This window comes from Notamacropus eugenii, chromosome X (assembly GCF_028372415.1).
Source record: "Notamacropus eugenii isolate mMacEug1 chromosome X, mMacEug1.pri_v2, whole genome shotgun sequence".
Classification (NCBI taxonomy): domain Eukaryota; kingdom Metazoa; phylum Chordata; class Mammalia; order Diprotodontia; family Macropodidae; genus Notamacropus; species Notamacropus eugenii.
In genome coordinates, this window is record NC_092879.1 from 38236959 (window position 1) to 38260507 (window position 23549).

General features: G+C 34.9%; 1 long non-coding RNA gene across 5 annotated transcripts in view; it reads left to right on the forward strand.

Annotated features, from left to right (window-relative positions):
- LOC140515406 (uncharacterized) overlaps positions 1–23549 on the forward strand; it is a 74307-nt gene that overhangs the window by 20064 nt on the left and 30694 nt on the right. For all 5 annotated transcript variants that reach the window (XR_011971009.1, XR_011971008.1, XR_011971007.1 and 2 more), the window contains 3 exons: positions 12671–12804; positions 16570–16638; positions 17521–17633. This is a non-coding gene — a long non-coding RNA (uncharacterized lncRNA). The remainder of the gene's footprint in view (positions 1–12670; positions 12805–16569; positions 16639–17520; positions 17634–23549) is intronic.

Here is a 23549-nt window from a genome sequence, read left to right on the forward strand (position 1 = left end):
GGTGGTGCAGTGGATAGAGCACTGGCCGTGAAATTAGGAGGATCTGAGTTCAAATATGGTCTCAGGCACTTTATACTTACTAGCTGTGTGACCCGTGGCAAATCACTTAACCCCGATTGCCTTGAAAAAAAATTAAAACTTAACTTCTGTCTACAGGCCAGCTTGCTGAACTTCAGTTATCTCTCAGCAAGTACTGTAATAAACTATCTACCCAGTCTGACTTTTAACCAGCCATTGGAGGTATCTGGTGTGCACAGTTCTCAGAGAAGAGAAAATTATAGAGCCAATTGTTATGTTTGATCAAGGCTACATCAGACTGTCTCGACCCACTGAGGTTAAGGATTTTCAATAAAATTATCCATTTTCTCCTCTTTAAGTGATCTATTGCAGTTAGGACTAATTACTAACTAAGAGCAATAAAAATAAATTTTTCTAAATTTTCTCAATAATGTTTTCCTACAGCAAAAGCTAAATTATCAAAATAAGTCAATTCTTTAAAAAAAAGCAACTGAGGCAGAGCCAAGATGATAGAGTAAAGGTAGGAATCCACCTGAGCATTCTTAATTTACCCTCCAAATAACTTTAAAATTAAACACCTCAAATCTAATTCTGAAGTGGCAGAACTAACCAAAAGTTGGGTTGAAACATTTTTTCAGCCCAAGACAATGTAGATGATTGGAAGGAAAGTTCTGTTTGAGGTGGTGGTAGGGCCTAGAGCATAGTACAGTACAGGTTGTATGCTGGCAAACCAGCAGCAGGTTTTGGAGGCAGTTTAGCAGTGGCAATGGAAGGAGGTCTCATCCTGCAGACCGTGAGTGAGTCAGATAACTAATCAGAAAGAGATTACAGTGCATCCTTTGCTGGCACTGGATGTAGGACACTGTTGCATTGACAATGTGCAGTTCTTAGTTGCAGTCTTAGGGCAAAAAGGAACAAAAACCCACTAACATTTATTGCCATAGAGGAGCAGGGGCCCTGATTACAGTTTCAGAGTAGAGAATAGTGCTTATGGTTGCTCACAAGAGAATCAGGGTGCTGTTATCAAGTTTAAGGCTTCAAAGACTGTTTTGGCTGTCCACATAGCAGAGCATAGGCCAGGACAACAGTGACTGTACCTCTCTTTAAATACTACATCATTGGATGAACTGACAACTTATGGCTCCAGTAGAATTGAGTTTGAAAACAGAAGCACAAAAAAATCTGAAACTTGGGAACAGTGCCTCATACACCCCAGTATCAGAGCCCAACTTTAACATAAAGTAAAAAGTCAAGAAATAGGCTAGATAAAACAAGTATAAAGAACCTGACCATAGTGATTACTGACTGTGATAACAGGGAAGATCAAACTCTAATCTCAGAAGAAGACAAAAAAATCAAAACAGCTATGTGCAAAGACTCAAAAAAAAAAAAAAACAAAACCAAAACTATTGGTTGGACACAAGCCCAAAAAGAATTCCTGTAAGAGCTCAAAAAGGATTTTAAAAATCACATTAAAGAGGTGGAGAAAAAAATTGGGGATAAAAGAGAGCAATAGTAGAAAATCATGAAAAAAGAGTCAATAACTTGGTAAAGGAGGCACAAAAAAATGCTGAAGAAAATAACACCTTAAAAAAACGCAATATACCAAATGATAAAAGAGACACAAAAATCCACTGAAGAGAACTCCTTTACAAAGCAGAATTGGCCAAATGGAAAAAGTGATATGAAAGCTTCTTAAAGGAACTAATTCCTTAAAAATTTAAATTGGGCAAGTGGAAGCTAATCTAATGATTCCATGGGATATGAAGAAACAAAAGAAAATTGAAAGAATGAAAGAAATTAGAAAAAAATGTGAAATATATAATTGGAACAAACAACTGACCTGGAAAATATATCAAATAAGAGTAGGCTCAGAATTATTGGACTACCTGAAAGACGTGAACAAAAGAAGAGCCTAGACATCATTTTTCAAGAAATTATCATAGAAAACTGTCCCAATATCCTAGAAATAGAGAGTAAAATAGAAATTGAAAAAATCCCCTTTTAATATCCAGAGCTAAATAGAAAAATTTTACTTTAAAATTGAGGACTCACGGGAAGTGGAACAAGGTAAACATGAAAGAGAAATTATAAGGGATTCAATAAAGTTAAACTATATACATTCCATATGGAAAGATGATACTTGTAACTCCTAATAGCTTTATCATTATTAAGGAGACAAAAGGCACGAGTGTAAGTTGGCTATGATGGGATGATTTTTGAAAAATAAAATTAAGAAGTGAGAAAGTGATTCACTGGGAGAAGGTGGAAGGTTGAATATCAAAAATTATCTCCTGTAAAAAAGATGCTAAAGACAGAGCTTTTACATTAGAAGAGGAGTTGAGGGATGATAGACAATACTTGAAACTTATTCTCATCAGAATTGGTTCAAAGAGGGAATAATACACACTCAGTTGGGTATAGAAATCTGTTTTACCTAATAGAGAAGTAAAGGGATGAGAAAAGGGGGAGTGACAGAAGGGAGAGTGGATTAGAGGAAGCAGTAATCAAGAGTCAGATTGACTTTTGAGAAGGAACAGCTTTAAAAGAGAGCAAGAAAAGGATAAATGGGGAAAAATAGGATTAAAGAAAATTATAGTAATCATAATTGTGAATGGGATGAACTCACTCAAAAAACATAAGCAGATGGTGGAATGGAGTAAAAATCAGAATCCAATAACATGTTGTCACAAGAAACATACTTGAAACAAAGAGACACCCAGAGTATAAAAAAGGACTGTTGAAGCGGAATCTTTTATGCTAAAAAAGTAGGGCTAGCAATCCTGATCTCAGTCACAGAAAAAGCAAAATTAGACCTAATTAAGAGAGATAAGCAGGGATTACATTATGTTAAAGGTCCCATAGACAATAAAGTGTTACCAATACTAAACATTCTAAACTATCAATACTAAACTATATATACCATCAAATGATATAGCATCCAAATTTTTAAAGGAAAAATTTAATGAGTTTAAGGAGGAAGTAGACAAAAAAATATACTAGCAAAGTACCTCAACTTCCCCGTCTCAGAACTAAATAAATCTAACCAAAAATAAACAAAAGTTAAGGAGATGAACAGAGTCTTAGAAATGTTACATATGATAGACCTCTAGAGAAAATTGAATGGGACTAGAAAGGAGTATACCTTTTTTAACCTTCACAAAAATTGACCATTTTTAGCACATTTAATACCTCACAACCAAATGCAAAAAAGCAGAAATATTAAGTGCACCTGTTTTAGATCATAATGCAATGAAAATTATATACAGTAAAGAGCCATGGAAATAGCTGATACCTAAACGAGAAAGAGTGAACAGAGAAAGAAAACTATAGATCTTATTTCCCTAGTGAATATTGATACAAAAATTTAAATAAAATACTAGCAAGAAGAATACAGCTATGTATCACAAGGTTCATACGCTGTAACTAAGTGGGATTTATTTCAAGAATGTAAGACCTGTTCAGTGTTAGGAAAACTATCAGCATAATTGATCATATCAATAACAAAATCAATAAAAATCATGATTATCTGAATAGATACAGAAGCTTTTGACAAAATATAATACCCATTCCTATAAAAATACTAGAGCATAGGAATAAATGGAGCTTTCCTTAAAATAACTGTTATCTAAAACCATCAGCAAGAATTATCTGTAATGGAGATAAGCCAAGCAAGGATGTCCATGATCACTACTGTTATTCAATATCGTACTGGAAATATAGCTATAGCAATAAGAGAAGAAACAGAAAGTGAAGGAATTGCAATCGTCAATAAGGAAAGAAAACTATCACTTTTTGCAGATGTTATGATAGTATACTTGGAGAATTCTAGAGAATGAACTTAAAAAACTACTTGCAATAATTAACCACTTTAGCAAAGTTCCAGGATGTTAAACAAACCCACAGTAACTCTTGGCATTTCTGCGCATTGCCAACAAACTTGAGCAGCAAGAGATAGTAAAGTTCCATTAAAAATGTAGACTGTATAAAATATTTGGGAGTCTGTCTGCCAAGGCAGACCTGGGAACTAACATAATTACAAAACATTTTACACAAATAAAGTCAGGTAAAAAAAATTGGAAAAATATTAGTGTCTCATGGATAGGCCAAACCAATATGATAAAAATGAAAATTCCACCTAAATTAATTTACTTTTTCAGTGCCATACTAATCAAACTACCAAAAATTATTTAATAAAGTATAAAAAATAATCAAATTCCCCTGGAAGAAATAAAGGTCAAGAATATCAAAAGAATTAATGAAAAATGTGAGGGATGGTAGCCTTAGCAGTATCAGAAATCAAAATGTATTATACAATGGTAATCATCAAAACAATCTGGTACTGGCTAAGAAATAGATCAGTAGATCAGTGGAATAAATTAGGTATACAATACAAAGTGGTAAATTATCATAATAATCTAGTATTTGATAAACTCAACGATCTAAGCTTTTAGGACAAGAATTCACTATTTGACAAAAATTGATTGAAAAACTGGAAAAGTTTGGCAGAAGCAAGGTATAGACCAATATTTCACACCATATACCAACATAAGATCAATATTGAACATAAACAGTAATACCATGAGCAAATTAGAGAAACATGGAATATTTTACCTTTCAAATCTGGATAAGGGAAGAACTTATGACCAAATGACACCACATTGTGCAATGTAAAATGGATCATTTTTATTATATTGAATTAAAAAGGTTTGCACAAACAAAACCAGTGCTACCAAGATTAGAAGGAAAGCAGAAAATGTTGGTGGGGGGGGGGAAATATATAGCAAGCTTTTCTGATTAAAGCCTTATATCAGAAGTATATAGGGAGGTGAGTCTAATTTATAAGAATATGAGTCTTTATCCAATTGATAGTCAAAGGTTATTAACAGTTTTCTGATGAAAAACAGAACTATATGTAGTCATATAAAATGCTCTAACTTGTTATTGGTTAGAAAAATGCACATTAAAACAACACTGTGGTACATACCTCATACCTATTTAATAAGACAGAAAAGGAAAATGATAAATGATTGCAAGGATGTGGGAAAGCTGGTATGTCAGTGCACTGTTGGTAGAGTTGTGAACTGATCCAAATATTCTGAAGAGAAATTTGAAACTATGGCCAAAGGGCTATAAAACTATGAATACCCTTTGACCCAGCAATACCACTATTAGGTCTGTATCCCACAGAGATAAAATGAAAAGGACCTAGAGTGTGTAAAATATAGCAGCTCTTTATGTGGTGACAAAGAATTGGAAATTGAGGGGATACCTATCATTTGTAGAATGGCTGAACAAGTTGTGGTATGTAATTGTGACAAAACGGTATCATGCTTTAAAAAATAATGATTACATTGCTTTCAGAAAAACTTGAGAAAACTTGGCTGAATGAATATAGAATGAAGTAAGTAAATCTAGGAGAACATTGTACATAGTAACAGCATTGTTGTATGATGATCAATGTGAATGATTCAACTATTCCTAGCAATAAATGATTCAAGACAATTCTGAAGGACTTAGGATGAAAGATGCTGTCTACCCCCAGAGAAAGAATTGATGGAGCCTGAATGCAGATAAAAGCATACTTTTTTTACATTATTTTTCTTTTTTTTTGGCTCAGTTTTCTATTGCAACATGGCTAATATGGGAATGTTTACTGTACATGTATACTCTATATCAAATTGCTTGCCTTCTCAAGGAGGAGTTGAAGGGAGTTTTAAAGTTTTCAAAGTTTCAAAAAACATGTTAAAATTGTTTTACATGTAATTGAGAAAAATGAAAAAAGTTTGAATTTTCTAAAAAGTACTCAGTTTTGTATGAAGTAAAATTTTAACGTTTACAGAATTATGAACTTTTCTGAGACATCAAAAGATGAGTTAATAAGCCAAGTCTTTTCAGTATTGTACTATTGCACAATAGAAGTAGTGGAGTTGACTATAGAAAACTGGCTTCAGAGTTAGGAAAACTTGTGTCCCAAGTCTTGCTCTGAGTGACTATAACTCTAGGCAAATCACTCAACTTCAGTTGATCCAGGCAACTCTCCAAGTTGTACATCTGTATTGGTAAAAGCAGTTTCTTCTAACAGTGAACTCACAGTTTGGACTGGAATTGCTTTAGATAATTTATTGTATCATAGCCATATCTTGCATGTACCATTTATTTTGAACCTTTCTAAAATCGTTCAAGACAGCAGTTGTTATTAAGTGTCTACTCTGTGTATGGCACTGTGCTAAAACACTGGGGATGCAAAGGACAGAAAATAGTCCTTACTCTCATGGAACAAACAGCTTTACAAACAAGACAGATATTGGATGAATTGGGGATGATCTCATAGGGAAGGCTCCGAGGTAAAGACTTCTTGCTGAAAGTGCGAGTTGAGCAGAGACCAGAGGGAAGCCAGGAGTTGGAGTTGAGGAAGGAGAGAGATCCAGGCAAGGAGAATGGTCAGAGAGAATGCCAGGAGCAGAAAAATTTAGATATGGACTTGGGAATCAGAGCCATTCTTTTCTTGTGGAGATTTGGATAGAGGAAGACACATAATTTTTCTATTGCAGAATTCTTTATTTTTGTGACATAAATTGTTGTACACTTACCACCAAAATGAGGTTCTATTGGGCACATTGTGAGTATACAGTAAAGAATTTTTTATTAATTGAAGCTAAAGAAGTTTTACCTAACAGAGTTCACATTTCCTCTGAAATGGAAGTTCTTCAAGATATCTTGGCAAAATGCTACATTTGAGGAAGTGGTGCCTAAAGAAGAGATGTGCTACTCTTGTTAAAAGAGATTTCCAGATTGCTTAAAATACATTTAATATTAAATAGATGTGTTACTATAAATGTTAGAAAAGTATTTTGGTTCTAACACATATGTATACATATGCATACATATATACATATATATCTACACATATGTATATGTATATATGTCTGTATTTTTCAGAGGATAATCAGTGGTACCTTGCCTCAGTACTGGCATATGCTTCTGAAGTTTCTGCTTTAGTGGGCTACGTTGATTACGGAAACTTTGACATCCTTAAATTGAATAAACTTTTGCCCCATGGCACCAAGATTATTGGAATTGCCAGTGCAGGCCGTAAAGTGTATCTTGGCCTGTATGAAGTAGTTAAACATTTTTATATCATTTTAGGTTCACACTAAAAAATTATGGTATGGCAATTTATAGACTAAATCCCAAAGTAAAGGTGTCGCGTTGAGAGTGACAAGGGTATTGCTTTTTCTTGGAAGTTGAAAATATTAGAAGAGGGAATGTGAGGTTTGTACTCTAATTTCTATAAAAGGATGAATTTTACCCATAATTTAAAAGAAGGTGACATGAAAGGAATAATTGGGAATTCATACTATGATTTCCATACAAGTATTTTATTCATTATTGACTATATTTTATTTTGGTTCTGGGCCTCTATTGTTGAATTATTCCTTTGAAAAGGATAAGCAATGTTTTAAAAAGAACTGTTTTAAGGACTGAAGCCATCACCAGGAATCTGGTCACTGGAGGCAATTTGTGTCAGGAAGAAATTAATATGAAATAAGATCATTATGGTGAAAGTTGTAGACAAGAAGGAAAAGAGTTCTGTAGCGGAGCTTATAGATAAGTCATTTAAACTCTGCATCACGGTTTCTAAAATCCTCATCAAAGCCAGCTTTGCTGTAGGAGAGGGCAAGATATGGACAACAGATGCATCCAGTGACTTGAGAGAAATTAGTGGTAAGTAAATATTTGAGAAGTCACTCTTAATAGCATATATAGTGGAGTACTAAATGGGAAGTGGTCTAAGTTCAACAAAGACATGAATAAAACTATGAACATACCTGACTGATAACTTGATTCATTCACAGGATAGGTAGACTGTGATAAGAGGAATTCATTTAAATATCAAGGAGGAAGTCTTGTCATCTCCGATTCTATCCCTAACTGTGCTCTGATTCTAAAATGCCTCTGATTCTAACCCTAACCCAATTCTAACCCTAACCCTAATCCTAAATGCACTCTAATTCTAACCCTAAACCTAACAGTAACCCTAACCCTACCAGGCAAGAATAGACCAATCCTTGTCCTCAAGGAATTGATATTCTACTGAGAAAGACAAGAGCATTAAGAGTATAGACGGTATTAATACAAAGTAAGTAAAACATAATTTTGGGAGAGTACTAGTAGCTGCAGAGATCAGGAAAGGTTTCAAAAAGAAGTTGGTGCCCAATTTGAGTCTTCAAGGATGTGAGGGATTCTGCCAGCTGAAGGCCACAAAGAGAGAGTGTTCCGTGCACAAGGCACAGCCAGTGAAAAGAAGAGCAAGAAAGGAGTAATGTGTAATGAAGCTGGAAGGATTGATGGAGGCCAAGTTGTGTATTTTTTTAATTAATTAAATTTCCCCCAGTTAAAAAAATAATTTTTCACATTAGTTTACAAAATTTTGAGTTTCAAATTCTCTCCCTTACTCGCTCCTCAATCCTCCATTGAGAAGCCAAGTACTAAATGTAAGTTATACACATACAGCCATGCAAAATATATCCATAGTACTCTTGTTGTGAAAGAAAACATAGACAAAAAACATTTAGGAAAATAAAGTAAGAAAAAGTATTCTTCAATCTGTATTCAGACACTATTAGTTCTTTCTCTGGAGATGGATAGCATTTTTCATCATAAGTCCTTCAGAGCTGTCTTGGATCATTGTATTGCTAAGAATAGCATTCTCTGCTGATCATCTTACAGTATTGCTGTTACTTCATACACGGTATATTCAACCTTGCCTCAGCCCATGCAAGTCTTCCTAGATTTTTCTGAGACCATCCTGCTCATCATTTCTTATAGTACAATAGTATTCCATCAAAATCTCATACCACAGCTTGTTCAGCCATTCCCCAATTGATGGGCATCCCCTCAATTTCTACTTAGCTGCCCCTAGAAATGAGCTACTATAAATGTAGATCTATATAAACATAGGTCCTTTTCCATTTATTTTTTTAAACTCTTTTAGGATACAGCCATAATAGTGGTATTGCTAAGTCAAAGGGTGTGCATGATTTTGCAGCTCTTTGGGGTTCCAAATTGTTCTACAGAATAGTTGAATCAGTCACAATTCCAGCCACAGCTCATTGAAGTCTTGTTTTTCTCACATGCCCTCCAACATTTTCATTCAGCTTTTCAGTCCTACTAACCTATCAAATAAATATGAAGTAGTACCTCAGAAATGTTTTAATTTGTATTTCTCCAATCAGTAGTGAGTTAGAATGTTTTTTTCATATGGCTATAGATATACCACCTGGAAACTGATCATATCTTTTGACCATTTATCAGTTTGAAAATGGTTCTTATTTTTCTAAATTTGACTCAATTCTCTATATGTTTGAGAAATGAAACCTTTATCAGAGAAACATGCATCAAACATTTTTTTCATAATTCCTTTTACTCACTTTATTTCCCTCTATCCTGTCCCACCTCCTCCATTTATTCTGTTCTCTCTCTGCTTTCACCATTTCTCCTCAAAATATTGCTTCCAATTATGCCCTTCCTCAGTGTGCTTTCCCTATCATAACCCTGTCTCTTATCCCCTTCCCCTTTTACTTTCTTGGAGGGTAAGATGTCTATATATACTCAATTGCGTGTGTATGTTATTCCCTGTTTGAGTCAATTTTGATGAGAGTAAGGTTCACTCACTCCCCCTCACTTCACTTTTCTTCCTCTCCATTGTAAAAGCTTTTCCTTGCCTCTTTTATGTAAGATAAATTACCCCATTCTACCTCACCCTTTCAGAAGAGGCCAAGTTTTAAAGGGTTTAAATGACAGAGGAATTTATGTATTTGATATTAGTGTTAGTTACATGTTATGTTGCATGAATTATGTGAATTATAACTAGTTCTTCATTAGGGGTTCACTGGAGTTAGAGCAGGGAGTAACATGGTCTGACCCATAAGAAAAATTACTTTGGAAAAACTCTAGGAAGAATTATATTAAGTGATACATAGTGAAGTGAGCAGAACTGGGAGAACAGTTTTTACAGTAACAACAGTATTATAAAGATCATTAATTTGAAAAGATTGAATAGCTCATCAATATAATGACCAACCATAATTTCAAATAGTCAATAGACTTAGAGCACAGGTTGAAGTATAATTTCTTCTCTTTTTCTGTTTAATTTTGAACATGACAAATGCAGAAATTTGTTTTGTGTGACTACTCATATTTTTAGATGTTTTGTTTTCTTTGCTTTCTTGATGAGTGGGGAAGGGAGAAAGGAGAGACTTTGAAACTGAAAACATAATTGAGTTTTTTGAGAAAAATATAGTTAAAATAGGAATATCACTAGCAGCTGTGTGGAAGATGGATTGGAATGGGGAGAGATTTGAGTCAGGGAGGTGAATTAGGAAGCTTTTGCAATAGTTCAGACAGTATGTAATGCAAGTTTGAATAAAAGTGGTGGTTTTATGAATAATGAGAAGTATGAGGTAAAAACTTTTCTGGGGGTGGGGCATAGAAACAAGATTTGACAACCATTTGCGAATGTGGAGTGAGATACACGTAAGTTGAGCATAATACTGAAGTTGCAAATCTGGATGACTGGAAGAACGGTGGTACCCTTGACAGAAATAACGCAGGTCTAAGATGGTCGAGTTACTGAATTGGAGATAGCTATGCGCCATCTAATTTGACATATCTAATACACAGTTGAAGATGCAAGATCAAAGTCAGGAGCGAGGCTAGAGCTGAGTCTATGGGTCTAAGAGTTATCTCCATAGAAATGAGACAGATATTTAAAAACAAGAGGGAAGTGATGGAGAGAGCAGTCAGGAGGAGGGAAGGAATTGAGGTCAAGGGCCCATGTAGAAAACTGTCTTGTTAAAGAGAGGAGAGTCAGAGGTGATGTGGGTTTTGAAATGGAGTAAAAGGATAGGAACACATTTTTTGGACAGATCCTAAGTTACCATTAGAAGACTAAGGACTGAACTTAGTGTTAAAGGTGACATCCAACTGAAGCAGGTAGGTGGCAGTGCATAGAGCACTGGTCCTGGAGTCAGGAAGACCAGAATTTTATTTATTAATTTATTTATTTATTCAAAATTTTCAAGATTCATTTCCACAAGCTTTTGAGTTCCAAATTTTCTCCCCATATCTGCCCCCCCCAACCCCAAGAAACCAAGCTTTCTGATTATCCCTTTCCCCAATCTTCCTTCCTCTCTATCACACCTCTTCCTTCCCTTATCCCAATCTTCTCTCTTTTCTTGTATGGCAAGACAGATTTCTGTACACCATTACCTGTATTTCTTATTTCCCAGTTGCATGCAAAAACACTTCTCAACATTTGGTCCTAAAACTTTGAATTACAACTTCTCTCCCTTCTTCCCTCCCCACCCATCCTCACTGAGAAGGCAAGCATTCAATATAGGCTATGCATGTGTAGTTATGCAAAAGACTTCCATAATAGTCATGTTGTGAAAGATTAACTATATTTCCCTCCATTCTATCCTGCCCCCCATTTATTCTATTCTCTCTTTTGACCTTGCCTCTCCCCAAAAGTGTTTACTTTTACTTTTAATTACTCCCTCCTCCCATTTGCCCTCCCATTCCCTCACCCCACTTATCCCTTTCTCCCCTAATTTCCTGTAGTGTAAGATAGATTTTAAAACCAGATTCAGTGTGCATGTTATTCCCTCCGTAAGCCAAATGTGATGAGAGTAAGCGTCACTTTTCCCCTCTTACCTCCCCCCTTATTCTCTCCATCAAAAAAGCTTTTTCTTGTCTCTTTTATGAGAGATAATATGCCCTGTTCCATTTCTCCCTTTCTCCCAATATATTCCTCTCTTACCCCTTAATTTTATTTTTCTGGATATCATCTCTTCCTATGCAGATCACCCTGAGCCCTCTGTCTATATGTATGTGTATAATCCCTCCAACTACTCAATACTGAGAAAAGTTTCAGGAGTTACAAATATTGTATTTCCATGTAGGAATGTAAACAGTTCAACTTCAGTAAGTCCTTTATGATTTCTCTTTCCTGTTTACCTTTTCATGCTTCTCTTCATTCTTGTATTTGAAAGTCAAGTTTTCTATTCAGCTCTGGTCTTTTCATCAAGAATGCTTGAAAGTCCTCTATTTCATTGAAATATAATTTTTCCCCCTGAAGTATTGTACTCAGTTTTGCTGGGTAGGTGATTCTTGGTTTTAATCCTAGTTCCTTTGACTTCTGGAATATCCTATTCCAAGCCCTTCGATTCCTTAATGTAGAAGCTGCTGGATCTTGTGTTATCATGATTGTATTTCCACAATACTTGAATTCTTTCTTTATGACTGCTTGCAATATTTTCTGCTTCACCTGGGAACTCTGAAATTTGGCTATAACATTACTAAGAGTTTTTCTGTTCGGATCTCATTTAGGAGGTGAAAGGTGGATTCTTTCAATATTTATTTTACCCTCTGGTTCTAGAATATCAGGACAGTTTTCCTTGATAGTTTCCTGAAAGGGCAGTTTTCCTTGATAATTTCATGAAAGATGATGTCTGGGCTCTTTTTTTGATCATGGCTTTCAGGTAATCCCATATATTTTAAATTGTCTCTCCTGGATCTGTTTTTCAGGTCAGTTGTTTTTCCAATAGATATTTCACATTGTCTTCTACTTTTTCATTCTTTTGAAAAGGGAGTCAAGAGCTTGTGAAGGAGACTCAAAAAAAATGCTGAAGAAAATAACAGCTTTAAAAATAGACTAAATCAAATGGGAAAATAGACCCAAAAAGCAAATGAGGAGAAAAATGCTTTAAAAAGCAGAATTAGGTAAGTGAAAAAGGAGGTTCAAAAGCTCAATGAATACAGACCCAGGAAAAAGTGAAGCTTACTCTTATCACATTTGGCTTAAGGAGGGAATAACGTGCACACTCAATTTTGTATGATAATCTATCTTACACTACAGGAAAGTAGAGGAGAAGGGGATAAGTGGGGTGGAGGGAAAAATAGAAGGGAGGGCAAATGGGAGGAGGGAGTAATTAGAAATAAATATTTTAGGGGAGGAAGAGGATCCAAAGAGAGAATAGAATAAATGGGGGCAGGATAGGATGGAGGGAAATATAGTTAGTCTTTCACACCATGACTATTTTGGAAGTCTGTTGTGAAACTACACATATATAGCCTATATTGAATTGCTTGCCTTCTCAATGGTGATGGGTGGGGAAGGAGGAAGGCAGAAGAAGTTGGAACACAAAAGTTTTAGGAATTAATGTGCTTTTTTATTTTTTATTTTATTTTTAATTGATTTTTAAAATTTATTTTGAGTGCTCTGCAATCATTACCATACAACTTAGATTTTTTCCCTCTCTCCCCCTCCTTTCCCCCTTCCTCTTCACTCCCTCCCCGAGACAGCATACAATTTTATATAGGTTCTACACATATTAAATATGTTTTCACTGTAGTCTATTCTGTAGTATAGAAGAATTAAAATGATTGGGAGACATCAAATAAGAAACCAAAATGTAATACAAAAGAAAATGATCTGCTACATTCTGTGATTGAATTCCACATTCTTTCTCTGGATGTGGAAGGCATTTTGCCTTAAATGACCACTGGGAATTTTTTAAGTCCTTGCATTGCAATGAAGTTCTAAATCTACCAGAAAAAAATTCTCACACTGTGGTTGTTGCTGTGTACAAAGTCCTCCTGGTTCTGCTCCTTTTGCTCAGCATCAGATCATATAAGTCTTTCCGGGCCTCTCTGATGTCTTCTTGTTTATTCTTTCTTATAGGACAATAGTATTCCATTACATTCATATACCATAATTTATTCAGCCATCCCCTAATTGATGGGCATCCTCTTGATTTCCAGTTTTTGGCTACCACAGAGAGTGCTGCTATAAATATTTTAGTACATGTGGGACCATTTCCCATTTTTATGATCTCTTTGGGACACAGTCCTAGAAGCAGTATTGCTGGGTCAAAGGGTATGCATATTTTTGTAGCCCTTTGGGCATAGTTTCAAATTGCTATCCAGGATAGTTGGATCAGCTCACAGCTCCACCAACAATGAATTAGTGTTTCATCCTTCCCACATCTTCTCCAACGTTTATCATCTTCCTGTTTTGTCATGTCAGCCAATCTGATTGGTAGAATGTGATATCTCAGAGTTGTTTTGATTTGCATATCTGTAATCAATAGTGATTTAGAGCATTTTCATATGGCTATAGATATCTTTAATTTCTTCCTCTGAAAACTGCCTGTTCATATCCTTTGACCATTTATCAATTGGGGAATGACATGGATTCTTGTACATTTGCCTTAGTTCTCTATGTATTTTAGAAATTGAGGCCTTTATCACAGACACTAGCTCCAAAAATTCTTTCCCAGTTTTCTGCTTCCCTCCTAATCTTGGTTGCATTGGGTTTGGTTGTGCAAAAACTTGTCAGTTTAATGTAATCAGAATTATCCATTTTTTACTTCATAATGCTTTCTAGCTCCTGTTTAGTCAAAAATTCTTCCCTTCTCCATAAATCTGATAAATACAGTATTCCTTGCTCCACTAATTTTGTTTATAATATTAATCTTTATACCTAGATCATGTACCCATTTGGACTTTATTCTTGTGTACTGTGTCAGGCATTGATCTGTGCTTAGTTTCTGCCACGCTGTTATCCAGGTTTCCCAGCAATTTTTGTTGAACAGTGAGTTCTTATCCCAGAAGCTGGAGTCCTTGGGTTTATCAAACAGCAGATTGCCATATTTATTGCTTATTGTGTCTTGAGTACCTAGCATATTCCACTTGTCTACCCTTCTGTTTCTTAGCCAGTACCAAGTGGTTTTGAAAATTGCTGCTTTATAATACAATTTGAGATTTGGTAGAGCTATGCCAGCTTCCCTAGCTTTTCTTTTCATTAGTTCTCTGAGTTGGACCTTTTGTTTTTCCAGATGAATTTTGATATTATTTTTTCTAGCTCTAGAAAGTAATTATCTGATAGTTTAATTGGTATGGCACTAAATAAGTAAATTAAATTATGTAGAATTGTCATTTTTATTATATTGACTCAGCCTACCCACGAGCAAGTGATGTTTTTCCACTTATTTAGATCTGACTTTATTTGTACGAAAAGTGTCTTATAATTGTGTTCATATAGTCTCTGGATTTGTTTTTGGCAGGTAGACTCCCAAATATTTTATAGGGTCTACCCTAGCTTTAAATGGGATTCATCTTTCTATGTCTTGCTGTTGGACTTTGTTAGTAATATGTAGAAATGCAGAAGATTTCTGTGGGTTTATTTTGTAACCTGCAACTTTGCCAAAGTTATTATTATTTCAAGTAGTTTTTTTACTTGAAACTCTGGGATTCTCTCAGCATATCATTGTATCATCTGCATAGAGTGATAACTTTATTCTTTGCGTGTTCTTATTCCTTCAATTTCTTTATCTTCTCTAATTGCTGCAGCTAACATTTCTAGTACCATATTGAATAATAGTGGTGAAAATGGACTTTCTTGTTTTGTCCCTGATCTTATTGGAAAGTCATCTAGCTTATCTCCATTGTATATAATGCTCCAATGTGTATAATGCTGAAGGTTTTAGGTAGATACTGCTTATTGTTTTATGGAAAGTTCCCTTTATTCCTATGCTTGCCAGTGTTTTTAATAGGAATGGGTATTGTATTTTGTCAGAAACTTTTTCTGCATCTATTGAGGTAATCATAGGGTTTCTTTTAGCTTTGTTGTTGATGTTATCAATAGTGCTAATAGTTTTGCTAGTATTGAACCAGCCCAGCATTCCTGTTTTGAATCCTACCTGATTATATTGTATTATTCTCGTGATAAGTTGCTGTATTCATTTTGCTAAAATCTTATTTAAAATTTTTGCATCTATGTTCATTAGAGAAGTTGGTCTATAATTTTCTTTCTCTGTTTTGGCTCTTCATGATTTAGGTTTTAAAAACCATATTTGTACCATAAAAACAATTTCAGAGGGCTCCTTCTTCCCCAATTTTCCCAAATAGTCTATATAGTATTAGAATTAACTGTTCTTTAAATGTCTGATAGAATTCACTTGTAAATCCATCTGGCCCTGGAGATGTTTTTCCTAGAGAATTCATTGATGACTTGTTCAGTTTCTTTTTTTGAGATGGAGCTGTTTAAGTATTCAACATCCTCTTTTGTTAATCTGAGCATTTTATATTTTTTAAAATAATCATCCATCTCTTTTAGATTGTCAAATTTATGGGCATAATGATGGGCAAAATAATTTCTGATTATTATTTTAACTTCTTCCTCATTGGAGGTGAGTTCATCCCTTTCATTTTTGATAGTGGTAATTTGGTTTTCTTCTTTCTTTTTTTGTAATCAAAGTGACCAAAGGTTTATCAATTTTATTGTTTTTTTTTCATAAAACCAAACCTTAGGTTTTATTTATTAGTTCAATAGTTTTCTTAATTTCAGTTTTATTAATCTCTCCTTTGGTTTTCAGTATTTCTGATTTGGTATTTACTTGGCTATTTTCTATTTGTTTTTTTTCGAGCTTTTTCAGCTGCATCCCCAATTTATTGATCTCCTCTTTCTCTATTTTCTTCATGTAGGCATTCAGACATATAAAGCTTCCCATAAGAGAATTGTTTTTCCATGCAACAGGGAAATAAGAAATACAGGTAATGGGGTGTAGAAATATTATCTTGCTCTACAAGGAAAGAGAGAAGATGGAGATAAGGGATGGAAGAATGTAATAGAAGGGAGGGTAGATTGGAGGTAGGGATATTCAGAATGCATGGTGTTTGGTGGTGGGAAAGGGGAGAGATGGGAGATGGAGAGAAAATTTGGAACTGAAAATCTTATGGAAATGGAGGTTAAAAAGTAAAAATAAATAAGTAAATACTTTTAAAAAATTTTGCCAGATGGCAAGAGATCCAAAAAGTAAATGAGGAGAAGAATGCTTTACAAAGCAGAATTAGCCAAATGGAAAAGGAGGTTCAAAGGGTCACTGAAGAAAATAGTTCTTTATAAATTAGAATGGAGCAGATGGGAACTAATGACTTTATGAGAAAACCAATAAATTACAAAACAAAACCAAAGGAATGAGAAAACAGAAGGCTGTGAAATATCTCATAGGAAAAACAGCTGACCTGGAGTATAGATCCAGGAGAGACAATTTAAAAATTATGGGACTACCTGAAATCTATGCTCAGAAAAAGAGCCTAGACATCATCTTTCATGAAGTTATCGAGGAAGTCTGTCTTGATATTCTAGGATCAGAGGGTACAATAAATAATGAAAGAATCCACCAATCACCTCCTGAAAGAAATCCAAAAAGAAAAACTCCTAGGAATATTGGAGCCAGATTCCAGAGTTCCCAGGTCAAAAATAAATATTGCAATCAGCTCAAAAGAAATACTTCATGTTTTGTGGAAAGTGAGATTGTCCTTTGTTGCTGAAGAAGACCATGACATCAGAGAAATGATGACATGACTTGTATTTGACTTTGTTTTGAGTGGGGGGGGGGGCTGTGCAGGTCACCGATCTCACTTCTCCTCCAGAGCCATCTGAATCCAGTGACCAGATATTCATCAGGATGACTGGAGATGACCCAGGATGAAGCAGTTGGGCTTAAGTGACTTGCCCAAGGACACACAAGTGTCAAGTGTCTGAGGTGAGATTTGAATTCAGGCCCTCCTGACTCCTGCACTTGTACTGTACCCACTGCACCACCTATGTAACTCTATGTTTTGTGGAAATACTATTAGGATAACACAAGATTTAGTAGTTTCTTTATCGAAGGAATGGAGGACCTGGAATATGATATTCCAGAAGTCAAGAGATCTAGGATTAAAACTGGCAAAACTGAGTATAATGCTTCAAGGGGAAAAAAGTAGTTATTCAGTGAAATAGAGGACTTTCAAGCATTTTTGGAGAAACGACCAGAGCTGAATAGAAAATAGAAAAAAAAACAGAAAAAGAAGCCATAAGAGACTTCTTAAAGTTGAGGGATTTACTATCCTTTATGGAAAGATGATATTTGTGACTCATGAGACCTTTCTCAGAATTAGGGTCATTGGAGGGAATATATATACACACACAGACACACACACATATACATATACATAATAGTATACATATATACATATTTACACAGATGGGGGGATGATAGAAAAGAGGGCTATTTGGTGGAGGGGTAATTAGAAGCAAACACTTTTGAGGTGGGGTCAAAGGAGATAATAGAATAAATGGGTAGCAGGACAGGATGGAGGGAAATATAGTTAGTCTTTCCCAACATGACTATCATGGAAGTGTTTTGCATGACTACACATATATAACCTACCTCAAATTACTTGCCTTCTCAATGAGGGTAGGTGGGGAGGGGGGAAGGGAGAGAATATGGAACTCAGAATTTTTCAGAGGAATGGTAATAATTGTTTTTACATGCAACTGGGAAATAAGATATATAGGCAATGGGGTATAGAAATCTATCTTGCTCTACATTTAAATAGAAGGGGAAGGGGATAAGAGAAGGGAAGGCAGATTGGGGGAAGGGGTAATCAGAATGCATGCTGCCTTTAGGTGGGAGGAAGGGAGAGATGGGGTTAAAATTGGGAACTCTAAATCTTGTGGAAGTGAATGTTGAAAACTAAAAATTAATTAACTAATGTGAAAAAAAAATTCCTGTGGTGAATTCATAGCTGGACATGTACAAATGTAATATAGGTTCAGTAGGCATGGGCAGGTTGTAGTCTGCATCACTGTAAGAAATATTCGTGTTGGCTTTATTATATTGAAATGAGACCAGTTTAGGTGATTAAGGGAGTTTGAGTTGATGAGTATTCAGTGATATGTGTAGAAAGACAGATTAATTGGCTTAAGGACTTTCATGAGAAAGACTTAAATGCCATGCTAAGGGGTTAGGTTTTTTCTTGTGTACAATAAATGACATTTTGATACATTGGAAAATTTTACCCAGAATGTGACATAGAACAAAACAATTTAGAGTTAGAAGCACCTTTGACTTCTGTCAAGTCATCCTTCTCCTATTTTATATTTGTGATGTTGGTTTTTAAAAAATCTTAATTATACTATTTTATTTGACTTTATTGATTTTCACCTTCATTGAACCCAATCTTCTCCCTTCTTCAAAAATGTTTTTGATTTCATTGCTCAGCTCATTATAGGTTACCTCTCTTTAGTAGCTTTGGATCACTTGTAGATGTGATAAACATGATAGGTATACTCTTATCCAGGATACATTTTAAAATTTTAAACAGCACAAGATCAATCACTGATTTCCTAAGATTCTCCCATAGATCTTTTTCCAAATTGAACAATAAACGACGCTTCTTTGTAGCTTTTTGAATTTTTTGAATCCATCTAATTGCATTATATAATCTACATCTCTTCACTTATTGGACAAGCGTGAGAAAACTTTTATTCAAAGCTTTGGTAAAATCTGGATAAACAGTGTTTGCAGCATTCTACTTTACCTCATAACCTTGTTAAAAAAAACAACTAGATTTAGTTTGGTTCTAGCTATGCTTGATGAAGTCAAGCTGAGTGTGATCCCTGTTTACATGATCCTTAATTGCCTGGTTAGTTTGATGAATATTTGATAAGTACCTACTGTGTGTCAGGCACTGTGCTAAGTGTTGAGAATACAACAAGAATGAAAAGATAATTCCTGACCTTAAATATTTCACAATCTAATGGGAAAGACATCTTGCAAATAAATATAAACAAACAAACTGCATACAGGATTAATTGGAAATGATTAAAGAGGAAAGGATTGAGATTTAGAGCTGTTGGGAGCAACTCTGTGGAAAATAGGATTTTAGTTGTGAATTAAAGGATGGTCGGTGAATCAGTATGCAGAAGTGAGAAGGGAGAGAGCATTCCAGGGATGGGGAACAGCAAGAGAAAATGCTTAGAAGCAAGAAATGAAGTGCCTTGTTTATGGAACATCTAGGAGGCCAGTGTCACTGGTTCAAAGAGTAGTGCTGGGGAGTAAGGTGTAAAAAAAGTAGAAAGGTAGAAGAGGACTAGGTTACAAAGGACTTCAAATGCTAAACAGAGGAATTTGTATTTGGTCCTAGAGGTTATAGGGAATCCATTGGAGTTTATTGAATGAGAAGGAGTGAATTAATCAGACTTACAGTTTGGAAAAATCACTTTGGTGGCTGATTGGAGGCTGTACTGGAGTAAGGACAAACTTGACGCAGGTAGACCTACCAGCAAGCTGTTTCAGTAATCTCGGCATGAGAGGATGAGGGCTTGCCCCAGAGTTTCAAAAATATCAGAAGAGAGAGAGAATGGATTTGAATCCCATATTCAAGAGATGTTGCAAAGGTGAAATGAAGTGCCTGGAGAACAGATTGGATATGAGGGTGACAGATAGTGAGGAGTCAAGGATGACACCTAAGTTTCAAGCCAATAGAACTGGGAAGATGGTGTTGCCCTCTACATTAATAGGGGAGGCCTATTTATTAATGTATTCTAGAATTTTTCTTGAAATTGAAATCAAACTCATTGGCTGCCATTATCCTTTTTTGACCATCAAGACATTTGCACTTCTCCAATCTCACAGATCTCTTCCTTTCTCCATAATCTTTTAGATATCCCCAACATGATAAAACAAAGGTGCTGCCTCTGTTTACTCTCTCGTGGCTATAATGACCATTTTAGCTTAATATTGTAATTCTCTAGTTGTTTCAGTACCATAACATGTAGATATCTATGGTAGGGACTTAAACGCATCAGGGACAATTAGGTGTTTTATGATTTTCTCCCTATATACCTTGGAAACTGATTCCCTATTCATCATTTTCATTCTGTTCTTTCCAGGCCAAATTCCTTATTAGAGAAATGAAGCTAAGTAAGTTTTCTTTATTAGTAATCATCCTTTCTACCCCATCAGCAGTCCTATTCCTCCTTTTGCCCTCTATGTAGCTTTAAAAAACATCACTTTTTATTGCCCTTAACTTCCCTCACTGGCCTCAGCTAATTCTAAGCTACAACAACACTAACATTCTATTAGGAATCTTTTGTAATCATCCTCTTACTTCTGGTTTCTGACATGACTTAAAAATGTAGGTTGATTAAGTGAGTTCCTTGTTCAAGTCTTTTTGGAGAACCCTTCAAGATCTAAACCCTTCAGGATAGGAACGATGAGGGCAAATGTTGAGAATGTTGACCTTTCCTTTCAGTTTTCTTGGAGTTAATCCCTTTCTGTACCTTATCCCCATACTTACTGTTGACTGTTGATTGTTAGAGGTTGTTGAATAGAGTGGGGTGTCCTAACTTGTCTTTGCTTGGCTTATGCCCTGAGTTGGCATTCTCCAGCCTGAACAACTGTTTGGATCCTATTTACTTTCCTCTCTGTGTTACCTCAAAAATGATACTGTCGGGCATGATTTCCAAAAGGTTGTAAGGAGGAAAGGAGAAGATACAGAAGGAATACAATAATAAAGGAATTTGTTAATGCTTCCTTAAGTTTACATAACAATATCTATATGTCTGTAGATCCCTGTGTGTATACATATATGCACACACACACACACAAACACACACATACACATGTGTCTCCTGGGCCTGATGTAAAAGTATAAGCATTTGGAGAAAGAAGGAGGACAATCCAACTGTGCTATTACTGTCCTTTTATATTTTTCTTCTGAAGCATTATCTCTACTTCTTCTGTGTGTGTGCACACACACGCATGTGAATGTGTGTCTGAGTGAACCATTGTATGTGTGATCAGATCATAATTTGTTTTATGGTTCTGTTTCATATTGTGTTTGAGATGTTTGTAATGGTTAATAATTATTGGTTTCACAGACATACACTTGTAGTTCTTTCTAGGTATTGCTCAAGTCATTATTGTCTGGCATATAGACAGCTAATGAATGCTTGACCTCGTCCCCAATGTATTAATTCCACCAAAGTTACCATCTTGTTTTAAAATAGTCTTATTATTAGCATCTGGCTAGTGATAAGCACTGCCTCCACTAAGATGAAGAGGGTAATCACTGTTACTTTTGAAATCTATACCATAGCTAGATATTATTCTTTCTGAGCATTTTAGTTTTCCGTATAAACAGAAGAGGTGATTGTCAGGACATGAAACCAAGCTCTGTGTTATGAAATATATTTACCAAGCTCTGTGTTATGAAATATGCTTACTTGGTTGCTCAAATACACTTTCTCCTTTCTATATCATTTAGGATATTTTTCAATCTTCCAAAGCATACCTTCAGGGAGTATGACTGAGAGGTTTAAAACATATTATGAAAACTTTCTAACCATTGGAGAAATTTGTGAATTTGTGTCACAGTGTATTCTATATTTTGGGGTAGAGGGTGATAAAGAATTTCACTAATAATATGCACTTCAATTGAGAATAACTTTTATAAATATTTCATTTTTGTTTCACCCTTTTTATTCAAATAATTAACCAAAACAAGAGAGTGCTGGGGTGATTAGGACACAGATGGTACTGAAACCTGGCTGTCATCTCTTAGAACTGATGGAACTATGACTGCGAATATGCATACCAATATAAAATATATTTTCTTTTGTTTAATCATGTGGAAAGTGGAAACTTCTATTGCATATCAAATATAAAGCCATAGTGATGGTATAATGGAATTATTTTCTGACTGCATGACAGACTTGTCAAATGATATAAGCTGCTTCACTTAGACAAAACTGATTTCTGTTCACGGATATTTGTGTACGCTCAAAATATGGAGGAAATTAGAATTCGAATTCATCTTACAAGACAGAATTAGAATTATCCGTAAAGACAGAATTAGAATTAAAGTCTCAGAGCACAGAATTAGAATAAAAGATATAGGGAACAAAATTAGAAATAAAATCTTAGAATGCAGAATTAGAATTAAAATCCTTGAAAGCAGATTTAGAATTGAAGCTTTAGAATACAGAATTGGAATTAAGATCTATAAACACAGAATTAGAATTGAAATCTTGGAAAACAGATTTAGAACTAGTCTTAAGATACAGAATTTGAATTAGTCTTAGAACACGGAAATAGGATTAAAGTTTTAAAACACAGATTTAGAATTGAAATCTTGGAACACAGAATTAGAACTAGTCTTAGAACACAGAATTAGAATGAAAGTCTTAGAACACAGAATTTGAATTAAAGTCTTAGAACATAGAATTACAATTAAAATATTAGAACACAGAATTAGAATTAAAGCCTTAGAACACAGAATTATATTTAAAATCTTAAAACACAGAATTAAAAATAGTCTAAAAACACAGAATTAAGATTAAAGTCTTAGAATACAGAATTCGAATTTAAGTGTTGTAACACAGAATTAGAATTAGTCATAGAATGCAGAACTAAAGTTAATGTCTGAAAGCAGAATTAGGATTAAAGTCTTAAGAGACAATTAGAGTTAAAATCTTAGGGCTTAGAATTAGTCTTACAACACAGAATTAGAATTAAAGTCTTAGAACACAGAATTAGAATTAAAATATTAGAGGATAGAATTAGAATTAAAGCCTTAAAATACAGAATTAGGTTTAAAATCTTAGAACACGGAATTAAAAGTAATCTAAA